Genomic DNA, 22,764 nt, shown 5'->3' on the forward strand with positions numbered 1-22,764 from the left:
GGAGAGAATCAAGAGTGGAAGTCTATCATGATGATGAAGCTGAGCCCAGAGCTGCATGTACACTTCAGTTCAGTTCAGTCACCCAGCCATGTCCAACTCCTTGCGACCCCATGGACTGCAGCATGCCAGGCCTCCCTGTCCATCACCAACTCCCAGAGTTTACCCAAACTCATGTCCATTGAGTTGGTGATGTCATCCAGCCATCTCATCCTCTGTCACCCCCTTCTCCTCTTCCCTTCAATCTTTCCCAGCATCAGGGTCTTTTCCAATGAGTCAGTTCTTTGCATCAGGTGGCCAAATTCTTGGAGTTTCAGCTTCATCATCAGTCCTTCCAATGAATATTCAGGACTGATTTCCTTTAGGATGGACTGGTTGGATCTCTTGCAGTCCAAGAGACTCTCAAGAGTCTTCTCCAACACCACAGTTCAAAAGCATCAATTCTTCAGTGCTCAGCTTCCTTTATAGTCCAACTCTCACATCCATATATGACTACTGGAAAAACAATAGCTTTGACTAGAGGGACCTTTGTTGGCAAAGTAATGTCTCTTCTTTTTAATATGCTGTCTAGGTTGCATATGTTGTCATAGCTTTTCTTCCAAGGAGCAAGTGTCTTTTAATTTCATGGCTGCAGTCACCATCTGCAGTGATTTGGGGGCCCAAAAAAATAAAGTCTCTCACTGTTTCCATTGTTTCCCCATCTATTTGCTGTGAAGTAATGGGACCGGATGCCATGATCTCAGTTTTCTGAATGTTGACTTTTAAGTCAACTTTTTCACTCTCCTCTTTCACTTTCATCAAGAGGCTCTTCACTTTCTGCCATAAGGGTGGTGTCATCTGCATATCTGAGGTTATTGATATTTCTCCAGGCAATCTTGATTCCAGCTTGGGCTTCCTCCAGCCCAGCATTTCTCATGATATACTCTGCATATAAGTTAAATAAGCAGGGTGACAGTATACAGCTTTGATGTACTCCTTTCCCAATTTGGAACCAGTCTGTTGTTCCATGTCCAGTTCTAACTGTTGCTTCCTGACCTGCATACAGATTTCTCAGGAGGCAGGTCAGGTAGTATGATACACTTAATCTTATCAAAATGAATGGAAGTAAAGAAATCTGAAGGAAATTCAAGACCACAAAACTTACTGAACTGAAATACTGGATTGGCCAAAAAGTTTGCTCAGATTTTTCCATAACATCTTATAAAAAAGACCAGGATGAACATTTTGGCCAAACCAATACATCATACTGTTTAAACCAAGAATAACAGTGTTGTGAGAAAGACCATCCTGCTAAGTCATGATGGAGGCGGAAGACAAACAGCAGCCCTGGAAGACAATCCTTCCCTTGGAATTACCTAAAATGGAACTTCATTTTCATTTTCATTTGAGTGGATCCATTAGTGCTAATGCCATGAGGAAATCAATACACAATAAGCCAGGTCTTAAAATCCATGACTAGATGACTGTGATTAACAAGGGAAAGAAAAGAACTTTGGAAGAATGTCTCCAGAAGTTTCAAAGTATTCATCAGCTTGCTACTGGCCCTGAAGAGACTTTCATGACCACAAAAGATGTTATTAAAGAATTCACAAATGATGGTGTCAAGTGCCTGAAACAAAGGAACACACCCAGAAAAGAAAATACTACGGAATGACTGAAAAGACTTACATGGAATTTGTACTTGATACTATAAAACAGTCTGAAAAAAGAGAACATAGACACTGATGCTAGGTATTTGACAGCAATCAACAGAAGAGCTGGCCCTTCAGTAGCCAAAGAGACTGTTAAGCTTCCTGAAGAGTACTTCCTTTCTACTGAGGACACAGTTCTTGGGCTTGACCTCGGTGGAAACCCTATGGTAGGACAAACAATATTCCTTGGAACTTTTTTAGAACCTGATAAAACATATCTTCATTTGCTATTACATTTTACAGAGATCCCAAAGCAAAAGGAATAAAGGAAGGAAGGACAGACGGATGGATGGAAGGAAGCAAGCAATCAATGAAGAGACAGAAGAAGGAAAGGAAAGGAAATTAGGGAAGGGAAAGGAGGGGAAGAGGAAAAGGAAGAAACTTATGTATTCCTGGGTCTACCTCCTGATAGAATTAGGCATGGGACATTTCTCAGTTTCCCTGAGGGAAGATCCCTGGATCTAGTGGACTTTGTAAGGCATCCCTAGACACCACTGGGTAAAGCTTAGGGCTTCAGTTCCCTCAGACAACCTTCTATTCCTCTTGCCCCACCCCCAGGTTGCAATTCACATGGAGAGAAGTACTGTTTTAAGAATACAAATGTCATTTAGAAAAAAGAAAAGATTTAAAGTAGAGTTGAGGGTAAAGTGGTCATTAAGATTCCAGTCTGGATGTTTGAACTATGTTAACCTAGGAAAGTTATCCTCTATGAGCCCTAATTTTTACATCTATACTGTTGAGATGACAAAAATTACTGCTGGGAAGTCAGAATGAAGCCATACATTAGGAGCTCAGCTGAGTGCTCTGTGCTTTGTAAGGACTCAAGTGTTTGTCACAGTCACTGCTGCTGCTGGTGCTACTTGTCTTCCAGCATTATTATTAGGCAAAATTGGGAGAGTAGGCATTTTATGCAGAAGTGCCCTTCTGAGGAAAAGTACAGAGACATGAGGAAATGTCCTGCCCTCAGGTATAAAGACTCATGGCATCGGCAAAAAAGGCTAGATATTTCATGCTGAGAGAGAGTGACTCCTCTGAACCAAGGAATCAAATTCTCAGAAAATTAGAGAGCTGATGAAACCACGCTCCATTATTGTTTTAAAAAGCTAAATATCAAAATGAAGAGCCCAACATATGAGCCCAATGTGTGTGTCTTTTCCACTAAACATACAGCTGAGACTCTGTACCGTGACTGCCATTTTGTTCTCAGGAAATGATCCCCTGGGAATGTGGGCTGCCATCTCTTATTCTTTCTGGAGAATAGTGATGTATCATTAGACATCTTTTCATCTAGAAGAGTGATACCAGTTTCAGTTCTATGTCTAACCACCTAGTCTTTTCTAAAGGCTGCCCAAACAGAAATGTGAAAAGATGGGACTCAGTCCTTATGACTAGGATTACAGGAGAGTGGCTGTGCTGGTATAAGTGATCCTTTAATTAGCTCTTGTTATGAAAGTTGGACATGCATAGAACCTATTAGAAGGTTTTCAAAATATGTGAAATTATTTAGCTACTTACAGGCTATATCGGTGTACTACTTTCTTGAAGATGCCATTTCCTGACGATGCTAATTATGGAGGCATTTCAGAATAATGACCTCATAAAGTTCAAGCAGCTGTCTCTGTGTGCAGACTTAGATAACACACGGCTATGACCTCACTCAGGCCAAGGGCAGGTCTTAATAGCTTGAAAGGACTGTGGTCAGAAAGGGAGTTTGGCTTACACTGTTTTCCCTCTTAACTGTTTAATAAAAGGAAGTGTCTCATTACAGTTGCTTATTTCCTCCATGATTCCATGGGGTTAGGGCCGTGGTACCTTCGGGTCATTAGACAAAATGAGAGTGATGTCTTGGGATAGATTGGGAACCCCAAAACTCAGCCTCGTTCTCCAGTCATTGGAACACTTTGGTTATTTCATTCCATCACACTGGTCATTTAGAGTTGAAGAGTCTAAAGATACTAGTCATTTCTAAAGGCTGATTAGATCATTTTCCCTGGGGAAAGAGCTTCTCTACTGAGGAACTTCAAGATGTCCAAGAAGATGGGCTCTGTGTTTACTGAGAGACAGGAGAAGTGATCAGGCAGTTACAGAGCCTGGGGTACTGGGGAGTAAAACAAACTGCTGCCCATACGTAATGGAAGGTCAGACGCAGAGTGAGCGTAATGGGAGCCTTATAAAAGCAAAAGGAAAAACCAGGACCATCCACTTACTTAAAATGGAAAAAGGAATGTGATAATACGGATGAGAATACTCCTGAAGATATAAAGTTTCCTGCAAAAGTATGACATTAACTGAGAGATATTAAAGTATCAAGTCATTTCACTAGTTGTCAACTGAGAAAGAGGGAAGATTGTGAGCTCCATCAGCAAAATTTAGAAGCCCTCTTTTTCATCCTTCACCAAGGTCCAACATCTGATACTTATGTGTAAATTTCCTTGACTTTAATGAGAATCAGTTGCAAATACAGCTTGCAGGGTTCAGATGGAGATCATCACCAATCTGGGAGCTGACAAATAGAACTTAAGTTTCTTCCCTAGACAACAGTAGTTCATCCTTTTTTAAAATCTCCTTTATTCCATGAGGCAGTGGTTCTTAAAGAATGGTCCAGAGCCAGCAGCATGAGCATTACTCAGGAACATGTTAGAAATGCAAATTCTCAAGCCCCACCCTTGACCTACTGAATCAGAAATTCTAGGGGTGAGCTGTGCAGTCTGCATTTTAACAAGCTCTCCAGGGAATACTGATACGCTACAAGCTCAAGTTTGAGAACCACTGTCATAAGTGATTATCCCAGGACAGACCTCCTGGGCTACTGTGTTGGTTATGGGAACTCGAAAGAGAATGACAGAGTTCCAGTAACCTGGAAGAGGATCAAGCACAGCTCACTAAAGGGCAGTATAGGCCAGGTTGGGCTGGAGGACACCAGGGCAGCAAACACGACAGGGGCATGTTCAGGGCTCCCCTGGTGGTCTAGTGTAAAGAATCTGCCTGCTGATGCAGGAAACACAGGTTTGATCCCTGGTCGGGGAAGACCCCATATACTGTGGAGCCCGTGTGCCGCAACTACGGAACCGGTGCTCTAGAGCCCGGGAACCGCAACTACAGAGCCCTGTGCTGCAACTTCTGGAGCCCGTGTGCCTAGAGCCGGTGCTCCACAACAAGAGAAGCCACCACAATGAGAAGAAGCCTGCACGTGCAAGTAGAGAGGAGATCCTGCTCTACAACCAGAGAAAGCTCATGAAGCAATGAAGACCTAGAACAATCAAAAATAAATAAAAATAAATCTTGAACTGCAAGTTCAGGGCGTTTTCACAGGTCTAAGTGAGGCAGCTATACTCAGTCTTATGCAAACAAAGGTTTCTCAGAGAAACAAATGCCTAAATTTAGGTTTCCAAAGGATGAGAGAACTGGTCATTTTAAAGTGGAAAAAACTGAGATTTAGGGCACTTGGACAACTGTACTCCAGGTCACAAAACCTGCAAGCAAGTGGTAGTGTTGGGATTTGAATTCAGGTCACTCCAATTCCAGAGTTCTTGCTTTTAACCATTACAGTTAGGCTGGAAAATAGGTTTTATCAAGCCTGTCAATCCTGATAAATTGATAATGGCTTCCAGGAAGGCTGGTGATGAGGACTCTGAGACCTGGGCTGGGCTCAGCAGGAAAGGATGCCACAATCAATTAGTGATGTCTGCCTTGGGTACAGAATAGGGGAGTATATGTGTCATGCATGCATTTGCTGACCCTGCACTGCAGAGTACTGCCTCCAGGACTTAGCACAAAGAGGGACAGACCTGCAGAGATGTTTCTTATTCATGGAAGATTGTCTCTGACTTTAAGGACTTATAGCTCTGTGGCATCAGTGGGCACCTATTATATGTTACTAGGAGGTAGTCAGTGACAGCTGAGGATGTTATGAGCTGAAGAAGCATTCATTGAGAAAGGGAATGAAGTTTTCTTCAAAAAGTGAAGCTGCTGATTAAGTGTAACAGTGAAAAACAAACAACAATAAAGAACAATCTTATGAACCTAAGCTTCAAAGTTTGTAGGACAATTCACTTTCATTTTTTACTTCTGTTATTTCCATCAACATGGCAGATGTTGATATGATAGAAAATGTCACTGTTCGCGTAATGTGTCAAGTTGGCACTCTCGTGCCTAGGGGAAACTTAAATTTAGAAACGCCACCCAAAAAGTATGCATTCAACATACCTAATGGCTCAACTGTGGAGTAGTTTAGAAGTTACTATCAGTCAGAGGGACTGAGAGCATGGCTCTTCAAGGCAAAGATGGTACTAAGTTAGTGCCAGTTTGCTTCACACATGGTTTATGTTGTTGAGAAGATGGTAGATGAGCTCTTTGAAGGGTAATCAAATACTGTTTTCACAATATATTTGTTAAACCAATGTATGGATTGAAACAACAGTAACAACACAACAGCAACTGGTCCTAATAATCAGAGGAAATCTGATGGGTACCATCAAGTCAGCGAGTCATGGGAAATGACTTCTGGATGAATTTCCTTTGCAAAAATTCTTTTTCACTTCTCCCTGTCTCAACTTCACACTGAACTGTTATAAAAACACTTTTTATCCTTGAAATTAACAATTTTTGGAAGGAACTTGTGCCCTGGACATAGAGATCAAAAGAAGAAGATGACCTCCCCCAAAATCCCAGGTCAGAGCTGTTGGCCACCTGGGCATTTCTCCCCAGGAATTGTGAACATTCATCTCTCAGTAATCATGACTTGGACAACCCATGTGCACCCCCCGCCCCCATTATCAGATGCTCACTTTGCAGTTATGGGCAGCCTTGGGTTTCATCATCTGAACAACTGGGGTGTAAGCCTCAGTGGTCCCCCACCTCAGGGCTCTGCCTGCTGACAGAGCTCCCTTAACCCCCACCTGCAGTTATCAGGAACCGGCTTCCCACTGGTCCTCCTCCCCCAAAGCATTTACACCAGAGATGATGGGGGAGCTTATCACCTTAAGATTTATTTACCTTATCTCACATTGGGAGAAGAGATTTGACAGTACCAGGAATCAAAACATTTCTCTGCCCAAGTCCTGCTGACCAGTGCAGAATTATCTCCGATTCATTTTACATTTTAAACATTATCTGAAACCTCAACAAGGAGAAAAAGAAAACATGACAGCCGTCTGTGGAAAACAGGCTCTGGGGTGCAGGCTGATAAGGACTTCACCTTTAGATAATCACCTGGAGAACCATAAGAAATGGACTCAATGTGCAGAGACTGTGTATCTTTGTATCTTAGCATCTTCTAAGGTACAAATTCCGACACGAAGAAGGTGCCCTGGAGACCAAGGCTGGGGGGTCTCTAGTTTAGATTATATGTTCTGAAAGAGGAAGAGAACCATTTAAAGGTTCATACTGAATACACTGAACCCTGAAGGTTCTCTTTTGCAGGGCTCCTGATCCATTCATGGAGCAGCGAAATACCAAGTCAGTTCAGAGAAACTGCCTTAGTGGCTGTGCAGTTGATTCACGTCCTTCACCCCTGGTTGGTTTTGTAACATGTATCCCAAATACATCCCTACCCATTGAGCAGTTCTGGTGCTGAAGCTTAGCTATGAGCGTCATTGTGCAGCCTTCTCTTTAACCCAGGTCCACGGCTGTTTCCTCCTTCATTCCAGGGAGAGAGACAGTGTAGTGCTTTGGGTTGAGCCCAGGGTTGAGGGTCATAACAAGTTCCAGTTTCTATATCTACTTCTGCCACTGTCATCTTATATGACTTTTGACAAGTATCTTCCTCCTCCCAGCAGCCCAGTGATCTGCTGTTAGTGCAGGACTGGGCTTCCCTGGTGTCTCAGACAGGAAACAATTGGCCTGCAATGTGGGAGACTCGGGTTTGATCCCTGAGTCAGGAAGATCCCCTGGAGGAGGGCATGGCAACCCACTCCAGTATTCCTGCCTGGAGAATCCTATGGACGGAGGAGCCTGGCGGGCTACAGCCCATGGCATTGCAAAGAGCTGGATATGACTGAATGACTAACGCTCATCTCTAAGGAGACTTTCCACCCTAACATTCTAGATCTTCAAGGGAACTGGAATTCTGGGTTCAACTGAAATTGGTGTAACCAGAATTTGCCAACTTTCTTCCTCTCTGGCATGAAGCATCATGCCAGGCATCACAGGGGATATGCTTCTATCAGATCTCTCTCTCTGAACCACAGCACTCACAGGCAAGGGGCGAGTGGAAGAGAAAAACAAGTTTACAGTTATCTCTGGTGCACAGCAGAACATACTGTGTGCTATGAGCAAAGTACAAATGATTATAGGGTCTAAAAGAGGCAGAAATTGCATCTATTTACAAAAAGTCAGACTCACACTTCACGGCATTTCAGATGAGCCTTGTCAGGGAGGGAATTCAGATAGGACACAACTTAGTTTCTATAGCAACATTTACCGAGCAGGTCTTTTGTGCCAGCCACGGTTCTGAGCACTTTGCACACAATAACCCTTTATTCCTCTCAGTCTTTTGATATTGAGGCTGTGATTATTATTCCCGTTCTGCACACGAAGAAACTGAGGCATACACTGCTTAAGTAATAGGCCACGAAGAAAGGGGTATGTGTCGGGATTCAAACACAGGCAATCTGCTGGACAAGCTCCCGTTGGCAATCTGGTGGCTCTACTGATTGTGACACGTGGAAAACCACTGACTGGAAACTGGAGAACGAAGAAGGTCTGACTTCAGGGATGAGCCCTGTGGCCGTGGGCAAGTCCTTTCATGCCTCTGGTCTCCCAATTTCTTACTTGTGAAATAGCAGTGCTAAGTACTGGCCTCACTGGATTGTCATGACAATTCAGTAAAATGGGGGATGTAAACATGATTTCAATGATACAAAGTTCTATATATTTTTCTGTTTGTAAATGCTTTTGTAATGTGGATCATTTTTAAATTATTTATTCAATTTGTTACAATATTGCCTCTGTTTTGTGTTTTGGCCACAAGATATGTGGGATTTTAGTTCCCCAACCAGGGATTGAACCTGCATCCCTTGCATCGGAAGGTGAAGTCTTAACCACTGGTCTACCAAGGAAATTCCTACATACTCTTTTTGAATTTATTTATTTTTAATTGGAGGATAATTGCTTTACAATATTGTGTTGCTTTCTGCCACACATCAACATGAATCAGCCATCGGTATACATAAGTCCCCTCCCTCTTGAACCTCCCTCCCTTCTCCCACCCCATCCTACCCCTCTAGGTTGTCACAGAGCACTAGGTGGAGTTCCCCGTATTATTTACAACAAATTCTATATATTTTTAAATAATAGAAGAAAGCAGAAGGAGCAGCATGATAAGTCTGAAGGTGGTAAAGTGCAAGGTGTATATATTTAGGCATGTGTTTCGGGCAGAGTGATTGTCCAGAGAGTCCCATGAATAAGGGCTACCTGATGGGTCAGGCCTGGGGTCTCTTCCTCAGTTACACCTTGGGGAGTTTCCACTCAAGGCTTTACTTCTCATCTCTACTATCTATGCTGGGCCTTGACTGTGCTCTCTAAAGTAGAGAATGACAAATGTAGTCCATTTTCCTCATGTTTTGTACTGTTGAAGCTCATGCCCAGAATGCCAACACAGTTCTCATCAGCATTTGAGTTCAGCCACAGCTTTGAATGAAAGGACTAGACCCTTAACGCTCAACACTAATATAGGCATTGGCACATTAGTTTCAGCAGAATTGGCCCATGTAAGCGTGACACTAAGGGACAATCCCAGCATAAAGAAACAGACTTATCTCAGGAACGTCTGTGTAGTAAGATATGTTACCATCATCTTCTCCATACTGTCCAAGGCAGCATCTTCAGATGGTGTCCAGGTTACCATAGGAACTGGTGATAAAGCTTAAGGGATACGGTAAGAAAAGGGCACCAAATCAAGGGATACCTAGTGGAAAATACACTGGACTGGCACCAGAAGATCTGAGTTTGAGCCCTAGCATGACTGATTTTTGACTGATTTCCCCTAGAAACTGGAGGAGGAAATAGCAGCCCACTCCAGTATTCTTGCCTGGAGACTCCCATGGACAGAAGAGCCTGGTGGGCTACAGTACATGGGGTCGCAAAGAGTTGGACATGACTGAGCATGCATGCACGACCCTAGAAACATCAATTCCCCTCTCGGAGCTTTTGTTTTCTGTAAAATGGCACAACTGATATAGGTGCTCCTTAAAGCATCTTTGAGTCTGAAAGCCCGGAAGCATGCAGGTTATTTTAAGCAGAAACTTAACTAAAGCTATTCTTAGGCTCCCAACTAGAAGCTACATGTGATTTTGCATCTCCTACTAACTGCAGAGGTCACATTTTCCACTGCTTTTTGCTCTTATCTCTCTCAGCTACCAGATGCTGCCATTTACAAAGCAACAATAATAATGCGACAATAGCAACAGACATAGTGGGAGACAGGAACTGTGCTAGCAATACATTTTCAACGCATTCAACTCTCAGAGCAACCCCATTGGGTGGGTATCACCATTATTTCCGTAACACAGATGAGGAAGCAAAGGTTTCAGAGTTCATCATTAACTTGCCCAAGAGAGTGGGGAGCCGAGTCCAGTCTGTCCATGGCAAACCTTGTGCTCTTAGCCACCTAGATATCCAGCCAGGACTGAACATAAGGGTATGAACCTAAGTGTCCCAGGTGGCCCTGGTGGCCACTTGCCTTTGAAAAATGATTTCTAAAGATTTTTTCATAGGGATCAGAGCCTTTCTTCCTCAGGAAGAAGGAAGTCATTAACTCTAGAGTGAGAGAACAGGACAAGCAGTCCTTTCCCTAAAGTGAATTCTGATGATACAAGAGTGGACAGGCGTCCACTGAAGAGAGAAAATCAGAGGGAGAAAAGCAGCATGAGGAAAGTGGAATTAACCACCTTCTTTGTGATCTGAGAGACACTCCACACAGGAGCCCCCGACCTCTACCCGACATTGTTCAGTGACCCTGACTGAGGATGCACGGAAAAGTACACCAGGATGTGTGGGTGTCAGTGGAGGGGGAGTCACAGCTCATAGATTAGACAGAATGAAGGAACCAGCTGCATGGACCAGCCTCACTTAGAAAGCATCTGTTCCCAAAGCCCTATTAAGTGCCAAGCACACAGAACCACTCCTAAGACAGGGCCCCTGTGCTCCTTGTGTGAGACAGGAGACAAATCCAGGCTTGGCTGGCATTAACGCCAGACGCTAAGTGCCATATGAAAGTCTAAACAACTTGCTCCGGGCGTAGAGTGGAGGGAGGATCCACTCTACAGTTAACTCCAACACAAGGCAGAAAGTGCCACGAGCTCTAATGAAAGTACAAGCTGAGAGCTCCGGGAGCTCAGAGAGGGATGGGTGGATTCTGACTGGGGTTAACACTGAAACGGTGGTGTTTGAGTGGAATCTTGAAGAACTGAAATGGGTGTGAAAGGGCTGAGATGAAATTCCCTTCATCTCAGGGATGTCAGTATAAAGAAAAAGTCAGATTGTCTATGTTTGCTCTTCTGAAGGCAGAATGGCTGCAAACATCAGAGTCGAAGTTCAGAACGATCTGATTTTGACTTCCGGATCTGCCGTGTCTGTGTGACCTTAAATCTTGGTATCATCATCTGTAATAGGAGATACTAGTATCTTTTTCATGGGATTGTTGTGGGGAATAAAGAAATTAACTATGGCAAATGTTTAGTAATGCAAGTGTCTAGCAAATAATAAATGATAGCTTTTACTGCAGTATGATTACTGATGCACTGAACATTATCTAGCTCATCTGGACAACACGTGACTATTCAGCCACTGCTGGATATTCGGACAACTTTCAGAATTTACTAAATGCACCTGCATATTCCTTGGCACTTGTCTTCATCCCGGGTGCATTTTCCCTCTCCCCAGACTCTTGCACAGCCAGCACCTTTGTCCACTCCTGAATCACAGTTTTGCCTTTTTGGTTTGTGTTTTGGTGTTCTTGTCCGTACAATGGACTAAATTACTGGGTCTCGTTTTCTCACTTCTTCATGCAGTAAGGTTCTGCACTGGAGGGTACACTCTTTGGGGTGCTTTCAGATCCAGCAGTGAAGCCACAGGGCCATTATGACAGCCAGCTTCTCGAGCAAAGTCCTGCCTTGTTCATAGCCAAGTTGGCTCTGTCTCCTGTTTATCACCATGCTACTGAGACTCAACAGAGGACACTGGAACTGCAGGGAACTAGAACCAAATCCTCTGTCTTACCAAGGAGCACCACACAGGCCAGAGACAGGAAAGCATTTGTCAAGTTTCTGTAGAGAGGCAGGCAGGGGTGGGTCTGTGCACTAGACCCTAAGTGTGGGAACTCACGGGTCAGTGCACCCTATATGACTTCCCGTGACCTCTGTGCCTTTGCTCTGCAGACCCAGGCTTTGATAAGGTCACAGCATTTCCTTCTCTCTCTTCACCCCCCTGGCCCTCCCTCCTGACTCTGGGTAAAGCTAGCAGGGGCAGCCCCCTGGAGGTCCATTTGGACACACACTTACCACTCCCGCAAGCCTCCTTGGATGCCGCTTACATACCACGTACTGACTTGGGGCCTCACAGTCTGGAGACCAGCTGACAGGAAGAGAGGCAAGAAGACTGAAAACACTTTAAATGGCCTTGGAATTAAAGAAGTGAGAAGGAAGGTCGGAAGCGTTTGTGATGACCAACATCATAGAGCAGTGATAAAAATGAGGAGACCTTAACGCTTGCCTTTTGCTCCCCTGAGATCAAGGATATAAAGGCTTTTCATCTCACATGACAGCTCCAGCTGTTTGGTGGTGGTGACCAGGCTGCAGGAGATTTCAAAGCAGCGCCTGGGCTCCACAGGCAAGAAGGCTAGGTAGAATCCTATGTCTGCGCCAGGCTCCCTCTCGAGAAGCATTCACCCGTTCCTCTGAGTATACAGAACAGGCTATACTTCTACTTTAGAATTTCTTTCCTTTCCTCATGTCCAGTTTTTATTCATGAATCATGGGTCTGTCTTCCTCTTCACATTAGAACATTCCTCTTAAGATGCAGATGTTAAAACAGACTTGTGGACACAGCAAGAGGAAGAGAAGCGGCAGATGAATTGAGAGAGTACCACTGACATACATGCAAAACAACAGTACTATCGTGTATAAAACAGACAGTGGGAAGCAGCTTTCTAGCACAGGGAGCTCAGCTCGGTGGTCTGTGATGACCTAGAGGGGTGGGATGGGGCGGGGTGGGAGGGAGGCCCAAAAGGGAGGGGATACATGTATACTTATAGCTGATTCAAGCTGTTGTACTGCACAAACCAACACAACATGATTATCCTCCAATTAAAAATAAATTTTTAATTATACAATTATACAATTGCATTGTATCATATGTGATACATGATATAACAATATTGTATTGAATCATATATAATGTGCTTATGATGTTATTTATGATGACGTTAATTATTCAGTGAATATTATGGTCAGATATACGGCAAGGTACTTTAGCTTAATAGTAACTCACCTGGTAGGATCAGACATAGGTAGGTTTGAATGCTAGCTCTACCTTTATCAGTTCTCTGACTTCTACCTACCTGTGCCTCAGTCCATTTATAAAATCATAATAATAGTGCATACTTTCTAGGACTGTCACACAGATTTCAAACTGTTTATTACTTTAAAATCTGTACTTAGTTCCTAGCAGTAAAGGTCTCAATATATGCAGCAGCTATTAGTAATATCAGAAATCACCACCATCATCACCATCATTTGTTGAGAGTTATTAGGCTGGTAATGAGAACCCCCAAATCCTCAATAAGCTCCTGTCTTTCCTTAGATAGGAGAGGGAGAGATGCAAAGGAATAAACTGAAGGAAAGAAAAGAAATCCCATGCTTCCTACTCTGTCCTTGTTGCACCAAACAACACGGTGGGCTTCTGTGCACTGAGGGATCCTGAAAGCTTCTTTCCTGAGGCTCTCCCCTAACCTTGGCTCTGTGGATGCCTAACCTAAGGCAATAAAGGGGCTTCCCAGGTGGCTCAGTGGTAAAGTATCTGCCTGCCATTGCAGGAGACACAGGAGACATGGGTTTGATCCCTGGATGAGGAAGATCCCCTGGAAAAAGAAATGGCAACCCACTCCAGTATTCTTGCCTGGAGAATCCCACCGACAGAGAAGTCCAGGGGGACACAGTTCATGGGGTCGCAAGGAGTCAGACACAACTTAGCAATTAAACAACAAACAACAAGGCAATGAAGGGGTGAGGGGAGAAGTTTTGCCTAATTTCCCAAATAAGGCAGGTTCAAGCTTTTCACTCAAATCTTCAGTGTGAAAGAGGTCCATCCTACCCACACTCAAAGCTGCCCCAGGCTTGCCTATCACATCAAAGAAACAAAGCCAGCAGCTGTGGCACCATGGCCCAAACTGGTCTTGCTAACTCCTCACTTGTTCTGAAGGGAAGAGCAGGGGGAGTGGGTTATCCTAAACCAACAGGTGGGAGAGTAGGTACTGGCGTGGCTGTAGCGGTGAGTAGGTGTGTGGGTACAAAGACGGTCACTAGTATGATGCTCTAGTGTGTGTATAAAGTATGGAGAAAAACAGAATCTGAAACATAGAAATGATTACTGGATGTAGTTAGTGGTAACAGAATGTGGAGCTGAAAATGACCATGCTTGTATAGTACACACCTATCCTCTCACAGCTGAGGAAACAAAATTCTTCACTTAAGAAGGGAAATAGTCCACCCACTTGGTTATTCACTTACTTGGCATGGACTGTACTGCCTAATGCCGAGGACTATGCTATATGCTGTGTATACAGGCTGAGAAAAAGGGAAAGAGGCCCTGCCCTCACAACTGTACACCCTAAAAGAGGGACCAATAATCAACAAGCCAACAAGCCATCAGATTCACTGAAGTCTCTCACGACCAACTTCTTCTATTCAACCATGTCTCTAGATTGACCTGTATTCTCCATGATCTCTGTAAACCCCACACCTTCTGGACAGTAGCCTCTTCTCTGATCAGCCTCTATATTTCTGATCATATTAGCTTTGTTGGAGACAGACTAGAAATCCATTCCATTTGTTTCCAAACCTATTTATATTCTGGGTTTTACTTGTATTTTTGCCATGTAACTAGAAGTTATATAAAATATGAGTGCAAAAAGAAAGTTGCTTTACTTCTCTGGAAAGTCAGTTACATGCTTTTGAAAGGCTCAAAGATGAATCACTAAAAACATTATAATGCTAGGTATAGGCAAGGAAACTATAAAAGACTGTGGGGGGGGGACACAAAAAATTCTGTGCTTACATTAATGTGATGTCTTCAAGCTCCCGCTACATAAAAGTTTGATAAATGTGTGTGCACTTAAATGTTTTAAGTTAGAAGAAAATCCTCATGATGAATCATTTTTTGAAATTCTTCACTTTAACCATCTTTTCCAAATAATCTAATAGCAGCCCCTCATTGCATCAGATGAAAGGATTTCTGCTGCAATTACAATTTGAGTAAAGTGCTATGACGGAAGGAAACTGAATGAGGTGTCAGAGTACAGTGGATGACCTACTTAGGGTGGTCACTGAAAGATGCAAAGAAGCCAGCCAGACAAAAGTAGGAGAGAAGAGTTCTAGGTAGAGGGACAGCCTAGCAGGGAGCCTTAGTATGTTGGAGAAGGTGCAAGAGTGGATAAGAGAAAGGGAGAGGATGAATGAAACTGTTCAGATCACCAGGGTTCAGACAAAAGGCAGACCCTGACAGGTCGTGCAAGGCAATGTAAACATTACTGACAGGGACTTCGCTGGTGGTCCAGTGGCTAAGATTCCACTCTCTCAGTGCAGGGGGCCCAGGTTTGATCTCTGTTCAGAGAACTCGATCTCACAGGCCACAACTAAGACCTGGCACAGTCAAATAAATAAATATTAAAAAATTACTGAACACATGCTGAGGACCCTCTCAAAACTCAAGGGGACTATGTCAAGACCCCATTTCCATTTTCAAAAGAACATTCTGGCTCCTATGGGAAGAATGGAGGAGGGTGAGAAAAGAGAAAGAGAGCAAGATGGAGGCAGCGATGCAGGAAAATGATAAAGAAAGTAGTAAATATAGCTATCCCTCAGTATTTGTGGAGGATTGGTTCCAAGACCCTCCTCAGACACCAGAATCCATGGATGCTCAAATCCTTATGTAAAAATGGCACAGTATCTGCATATAACCTCTGTGCATCCTCCTGTATACTTTAAAGCATCTATAGATTACTTACAACACCTGATGCAAGTAAACTCTGTGAAACAGTTGTTGGCACACAGAAGATTCAAATTTGGCTTTGTGGAGCTTTCCCAATTCTTTTTTGCGAGTACTTTCAATCCATAGTTGGTTGGTCTGCGGATGTGGAACCCACAGGCACAAGAACTGACTCTGTGCCTGCTGTGAACTGTGTATGCTGAACAGTGGCACAGCACTAGGCCGCTGGGGGCTGGGGGTATAGTAGATACATTCGTGGCATCTTTAGAAGGACGTTTATCCATGTTTTCTCTTGTCAATCAATCAGCATGACCAAACTGACAGCTAATTTTTGAAAGGTATTTATGATTCAATCTTGGGGGGAGGGGGGAACCCAGAAGTCAAATAAATCGGTTTTCTTCTCCTAGTTTGATATTTATTGACTGTGCTACTTAAAGCAAGACTCAGAACCCTTGGAAGCTCATCTGGATAAAGAGAATAATAATATCCTCTCCAGGCTATATTATATTTAAGTTATGTAATTTGAATAAGATGATGTACTACATCGATGTGTATACTACCCTTTATAGTGAATGTAAGGACTTGGATAATCTTACAACTGGTAAGGCAGGTTTTATTGCCTTTACTTCACAGGTGAGAAAACCCAAATATATTCAACAGTTACTGAGCATCTACTCTATCAAGACCTGGGCTAGGCCTTGAGACTTTAAAAACAAATTAGACTCAGCCCCACCCTGTAGAAGTTCACGGTCTGATGAAGAGATAGACATGAAATTATAGAATATCAAGATAGTATATTCAAAAGCAGAGACATTACTTTGCCGACTAAGGTCCGTCTAGTCAAGGCTGTGGTTTTTCCTCTGGTCATATATGGATGTGAGAGTTGGACTGTGAAGAAGGCTGAGTGCCGAAAAATTGATGCATTTGAACTGTGGTGTTGGAGAAGATTCTTGAGGGTCCCTTGGACTGCAAAGAGATCCAACAAGTCCATTCTGAAGGAGATCAACTCTGGTATTTCTTTGGAAGGAATGATGCTGAAGCTGAAGCTCCAGTACTTTGGACACCTCATGAGAAGAGTTGACTCATTGGAAAAGACTCTGATGCTGGGAGGGATTGGGGGCAGGAGGAAAAGGGGATGACAGAGGATGAGATGGCTGGATGGCATCATGGACTCAAGGGACGTGAGTCTGAGTGAACTCCAGGAGATGGTGATGGACAGGGAGGCCTGGCGAGCTGCGATTCATGGGGTCGCAAAGAGTTGGACACGACTGAGCAACTGAACTGAACTGAACTGAAGAAGAGTACTAAGAAAGAAAGCACAGCAGAAGCTCAGAGAAGGAATTCATTTATTCTGGAAGGGTTGGAAGACTTCCTACTGGAGTCAGCATCTAACTGGGGTCTTGAAGGAAGTGTAGGAGTTTTTCAAGTGCTGAGGGGCATTTGTAAGGAATGTTTACAAAGGTATGAAGACCTAGTCCTGCGGTTGTGGTCTCCAGCATTCAGTGGGCTGTTAAGAAATGAGGCTGGGGGTGGATCAGGGCCGCTGAGACTCTCCCACATGGAGCCCTGTGGGTGCATTACGCCCAAACAAACAAAAAAAAAACCTAGTACAGCAGCTTCGTGAGTATGTTTTCTCCAAATGCTCTCAGCAGTTCTGCATTGTATCTGTGCCTTTTACTCTCTCCTTCCTCACTTACTATTTTCCCCAGAATGAGTTTGAATCTCAGCCTCTCCCCTCCCACACACACTCTTGGATCTTAATTTAGGGGAGGCATACAAAGAGAGCACCCCTAGTCAGTCAGAACTGCTATTATTCTCAGAATTTCTTTTAGAAATCAAGGAGTCTGGACTGTTTCTTAGCAGGAGCTATTTCATCCTATTTCATGGATGAAACATCAAAACTATTTCATGTTTTGAGAAACCTTGAAAAGTGACTCAAATTTTGGAACAAAGGGAACGAAATACCAGGGAGTTGGTTTTGGAGGGGAGGCATGTCTGCAGAGGAGGAGGCTGGGCTTTTGCTAAAGAGTATCAGTTGGAAATTGTCTAGGAGACCTGAGTTCTCATCCCTGGGCACAGCATGCTTTCATGCCTCAACATTCCCATCTGGAAAATGACAAATAAGAAAATGTGTAGTTTTAGAGGTGGAAAGAGTGTTATAGGTAAATGAATCTCACTTTTTTTTTTTTTAAACAAATGAGGACATGAATTCCAGAGAAGGGGAATAACTTGCTAAAGGTAATATAGAGAATGGGCAGTTTGGTCATTCACTCATCCATTCCATTCAGCAAATGTCATGGTGAGTCCCCAGTGCCACGTACCTTGCTAGATGCCAGGACTAAAGCAGGAGATGAAATAATCATGATCTCTGCTGTGTTGGGAGAAATGAAATGATGCCAATAAACAAAACGTTAAAGAGGATAATTAAAGACAGAAATAAGCTATGATGGAAATAAACACAGCACTGGTATAGAGAATAAAAGGGCAAAAGCACAAAGAAAGCCTCTCTGAAGAAAGAACACTAAAGCGGAGACCTAAGGACTCCAGACTCAGTCACTTGAAGAGGGTTTGGAGGAACTTTCTAGGGGAGAACTGCATGTGCAAAAAACCCAGGGCAGTCTGCAAGCAATAAATGCTGGAGAGGGTTTGGAGAAAAGGGAACCCTCTTGCACTGTTGGTGGGAATGCAAACTAGTACAGCCACTATGGAGAACAGTGTGGAGATTCCTTTAAAAATTGCAAATAGAACTGCCATATGACCCAGCAATCCCACTGCTGGGCATACACACCAAGGAAACCAGAATTGAAAGGGACACATGTACCCCAATGTTCATTGCAGCATTGTTTATAATAGCCAGGACATGGAAGCAACCTAGATGTCCATCAGCAGATGAATAGATAAGAAAGCTGTGGTACATATACACAACAGAGTATTACTCAGCCATTAAAAAGAATACATTTGAATCAGTTCTAATGAGATGGATGAAACTGGAGCTGATTATACAGAGTGAAGTAAGCCAGAAAGAAAAACACCAATACAGTATACTAACACATATATATGCAATTTAGTAAGATGGTAATGATGACCCTGTATGCGAGACAGCAAAAGAGACACAGATGTGTAGAATGGACTTTTGGACCCTGAGGGAAAGGGAGAGGTTGGGATGATTTGGGAGAATGGCATTCTAACATGTATACTATCATGTAAGAATTGAATCGCCAGTCTATGTCTGACGCAGGATACAGCATGCTTGGGGCTGGTGCACGGGGATGACCCACAGAGATGTTATGGGGAGGGAGGTGGGAAGGAGGTTCATGTTTGGGAACGCATGCAAGAATTAAAGATTTTAAAATTAAAAAAAAATAAAAAACTAAGAATACATTCTAAAAAAAAAAAAGAAAGAAAAACACCAATACAGTATACTAACACATATATATGCAATTTAGTAAGATGGTAATGATGACCCTGTATGCGAGACAGCAAAAGAGACACAGATGTGTAGAACGGACTTTTGGACCCTGAGGGAGAGGGAGAGGGTGGGATGATTTGGGAGAATGGCATTGAATCATGTATACTATCATGTAAGAAATGAACCGCCAGTCTAAGTTTGATACAGGATACAGGATGCTTGGGCTGGTGCATGGGGATGATCCAGAGAGATGATATGAGGTGGGAGGGGGGTTCAGGATTGGGAACTCATGTACACCTGTGGTGGATTCATGTCAATGTATGGCAAAACCAATACAGTATTGTAAAGTAAAATAAAGTAAAAATAAAAATTAAAAAAAAAAAAAAACCCAGGGCAAACAAACTTTGGACTATCCTGAAAGGTGAAAGAAAGACCAGTGTGTGGATAGACAAAAGGGGCATGGCCTGGGTAGGAGATGTGGTGGGAGAGATGGTTGTTGTTCAGCCACTAAGTTGTATCTGACTTTTTGCAACCCCATGGACTGTAGTTCATCAGGCTCCTCTGTCCATGGGCTTTCCCAGGCAAGAATACAGGAGTGGGTTGCCATTTCCTTCTCTTGGGGAACTTCCCTATTCAGGGACAGAGCCTGCATCTCCTGCATTGCAGGCAGATTCTTTACCACTGAGTCACCTGGGAAGCCCAAGGAGAGGTAGGCAGGGAGCTTAAAATTCAAAGTGCTCTTATTGGTAAATTCTTGATTGACCTTCATGTCCTTGTTGGACTCTACAGGTTGAGGGTTTGTTTAAAACTCACTATGCTTTTCTGAAACCTGGATTAGATGAGCAGGAAAGAAAAAAAAAATGTTGAGCTTTTCTTCTGTATCCACTTTTCTCTTTGCTTAGGGTTCAGCTCAAGAATTCAGCCAGGGGCAGAGTCAGAAGTGAATTCAGATATCAGGCAAGGTAGAATTTGGTTCCTGGTGGTGTCATACAGTTTTGAGAGCTGGAACTTCTTGTTTCTATAGCCTTATTCCTCCTTCATTTTTGTCCTTCCCCTCCTCAGTAGCTATACTCTTGGTAGAAAAATGAATTTCACTGATATAGGGCACCCTCAGGCAGTCATCTGCAGATTTTCATGAAGGTTTGCCTTGATAGGCAGGTGCCAGTCAAGTTTATGGTGTGCAGTGCATTGCAGGCTTGCCATTTGGCTTAGGAAAACTGATTTATATGCATGAGTTTCATAGAAGAAGAATAGCAAACGACAAAATATTTTTCCCACTCACCCAGGGAACAGAATCAAGATCGTCAGAGGGTGAGTCTGGCTTCATTTCTGGAATGATTTACCTGGTGTTCCTTACAGGGACCGTTCATTCATGAACCAGCAGAAGATGCTTTGTGATGCGGGGGGAGGTGGCACAGGGTGGTGCCTGGGCCAGAGGCAGAGGACACTATGAGGCCAATCTCTCCGGTAGCCCCTTCTCTGTGGCTAGTGTCTCACTCTCATTCCTTCTGCTCTAGTGGGTTTCTGTGCTAGTTCCCCAAGGCTGCACAGCAGCAGAGCTAGATAGATGTAATCTCTACCTGGACTTTGAGTTAACCCTACCTCCCACCCACAAATGAGGCTGAGCGAGCACATGCCCTAGCGCTGGTCTGCAGCCTTGACCTTGGCCCCAGAACTTGACCGAAGAATGAGCCCTGACCTCATCCTCAAATCCGAGTTCCAGCCTTGTCCAGCCCCTCCCCCAGCCCTGGACCAAGTGCTCCTGCCTAATCCCCTCTGTGTGCCTGAGCCTTGGCCTTGAAGGGTGCAGCCTCAGTGATGCGCATCCCCTTTTAAGGAAGCCTCTGAAGGCCCCTGGCCTCTCGAGGCCCAGGTCTCCCTTGCCAGAGCCCCTGCAGAAGAACCACAAGATGTGGAAAGGAAGACATGGGTTCACACCTGTGTCCCTGCTTCATCTGTGTGTGGGCTCGAGGGTCATCAATCCTGCCCTACCTGCCCACTGGGTAGTCTCAAGAGGTAGTGGATGTGAGAGATTCAAAGCTCATATAATGCACTGTGAACTATTACTACCTCTCACAAAATGTCAACATTTCAGCCTTCTTGCTGTCCAGTAGCAGAAGCCCACAGAGTAGGAGCTGGCCACAGACCAGATCCAGCACAATGTCTGCTTTTGCAAATAAAGGTTTACATGGTAAATACAGTTTCACACTCATCTTATGTACCTATTGTCCTTGGCTGTTTTCACACTACCACAGCATCACAGAACAGTTGCAGCAGAGACTGTAGGGCCCACCAAGCCTAAGATACGCTTTGTTCCTTTGCTGCCACCCAGCAGAGAGAAGCAGATCAATGGCTCTGAAGCTAGAGTTCCTGTGTTTAGAGGCTGAATCTCCTACTTGGTGGCTATGTGACCTTGGGCAAGTAAATTAGCCCCAGTTTTTTTTATCTCCATAAAATGGCAATAAGAACTGAATCCCTCTGCACTAGCGAAAGGACAGTAAATGAGTAATTCGTCCAAAGCTGGTAGCAGAGTCCCCGGCGGACAGTGAGCATTCAGTGTTGCCTGGTGCTATCATCAGGGAAATGAGAGCTCTGGTTTGTGACGACAGACTTTCTGGGGACCAGAGTTAATATGGTTCAAGGCACAGGGGAGAGGAACCGACCTGGATTCATATCTCAACTCTGTCACTTCTCACACGAATGACTTGTGAGAGATTAATTAACCTTCTTGAGCTTCAGCTTCTTCATGCATGAAATAGGACAAAAAAAAAATTATAAGGTTGTTGTGGGAAGTAAATGATAGTGCTTAGACCAGGATTTGGTGCATAGTAAACACTCAATAGGGGACAGAGCTATAATAATAAATAAGATGAAGAATAGCATTTTTCCCCAAGTAGGGACAGCCACCCAGAACAGATAGTTAGTGAGAAGTCTCCAGTATCCCACCATCTTCAGGAGGTTCTAGCTGTGGCTAGGGGTGACCTTGACATCAGGTTTTGCATATTCCAAGCACATTTAAATTCTACAGACTTCAAAGTGGAATCAGGCAGACAGACATCTTTTAGGAGACTTTTTTCTAGGTTAAAAGGCCCTCAAGACCAAGTACCTTTCAGCACCAACAATCTATTATCCTACAACGGTTCTTGGGTTAAGTGAGAGGCAAGGGGAACAGCACATATGTATGTGTGTGTGATTATATGAACTATCTCTGAAAGATCTTCTGCCCATAATACTAAATGGTTACCTGGTTTGCTATATAAGGGTGAAAATGCCCTCATTTTGAATCCTTTAGAAAACCTAAGGGTTGAGTCATGTAATGGGACATAAATCTTGTTGCCTAGGAAGCACTGGCCAAGGAGACTGACTGTTGCAGGTGGAATATATTAAGGGCGGCTGGGTTTTAGATACCAGCCCAGGAGAAGATCTCTCATTCTCTATTGGCCTAAGATAACAGGGAGTGACAGA

The 22,764-nt window shown here is 43.7% G+C and overlaps 1 protein-coding gene and 1 pseudogene across 1 annotated transcript in view; both read left to right on the forward strand.

Annotated features, from left to right (window-relative positions):
• The window catches only part of GRIA1 (glutamate ionotropic receptor AMPA type subunit 1), a 348,095-nt gene that overhangs the window by 157,033 nt on the left and 168,298 nt on the right, over window positions 1-22,764 (forward strand). The window lies entirely within an intron of this gene.
• On the forward strand, window positions 1,295-2,197 carry LOC128050387 (adenosine deaminase-like protein; annotated as a pseudogene).

This window comes from Budorcas taxicolor, chromosome 7 (assembly GCF_023091745.1).
Source record: "Budorcas taxicolor isolate Tak-1 chromosome 7, Takin1.1, whole genome shotgun sequence".
In the NCBI taxonomy this organism is placed as follows: Eukaryota; Metazoa; Chordata; class Mammalia; order Artiodactyla; family Bovidae; genus Budorcas; species Budorcas taxicolor.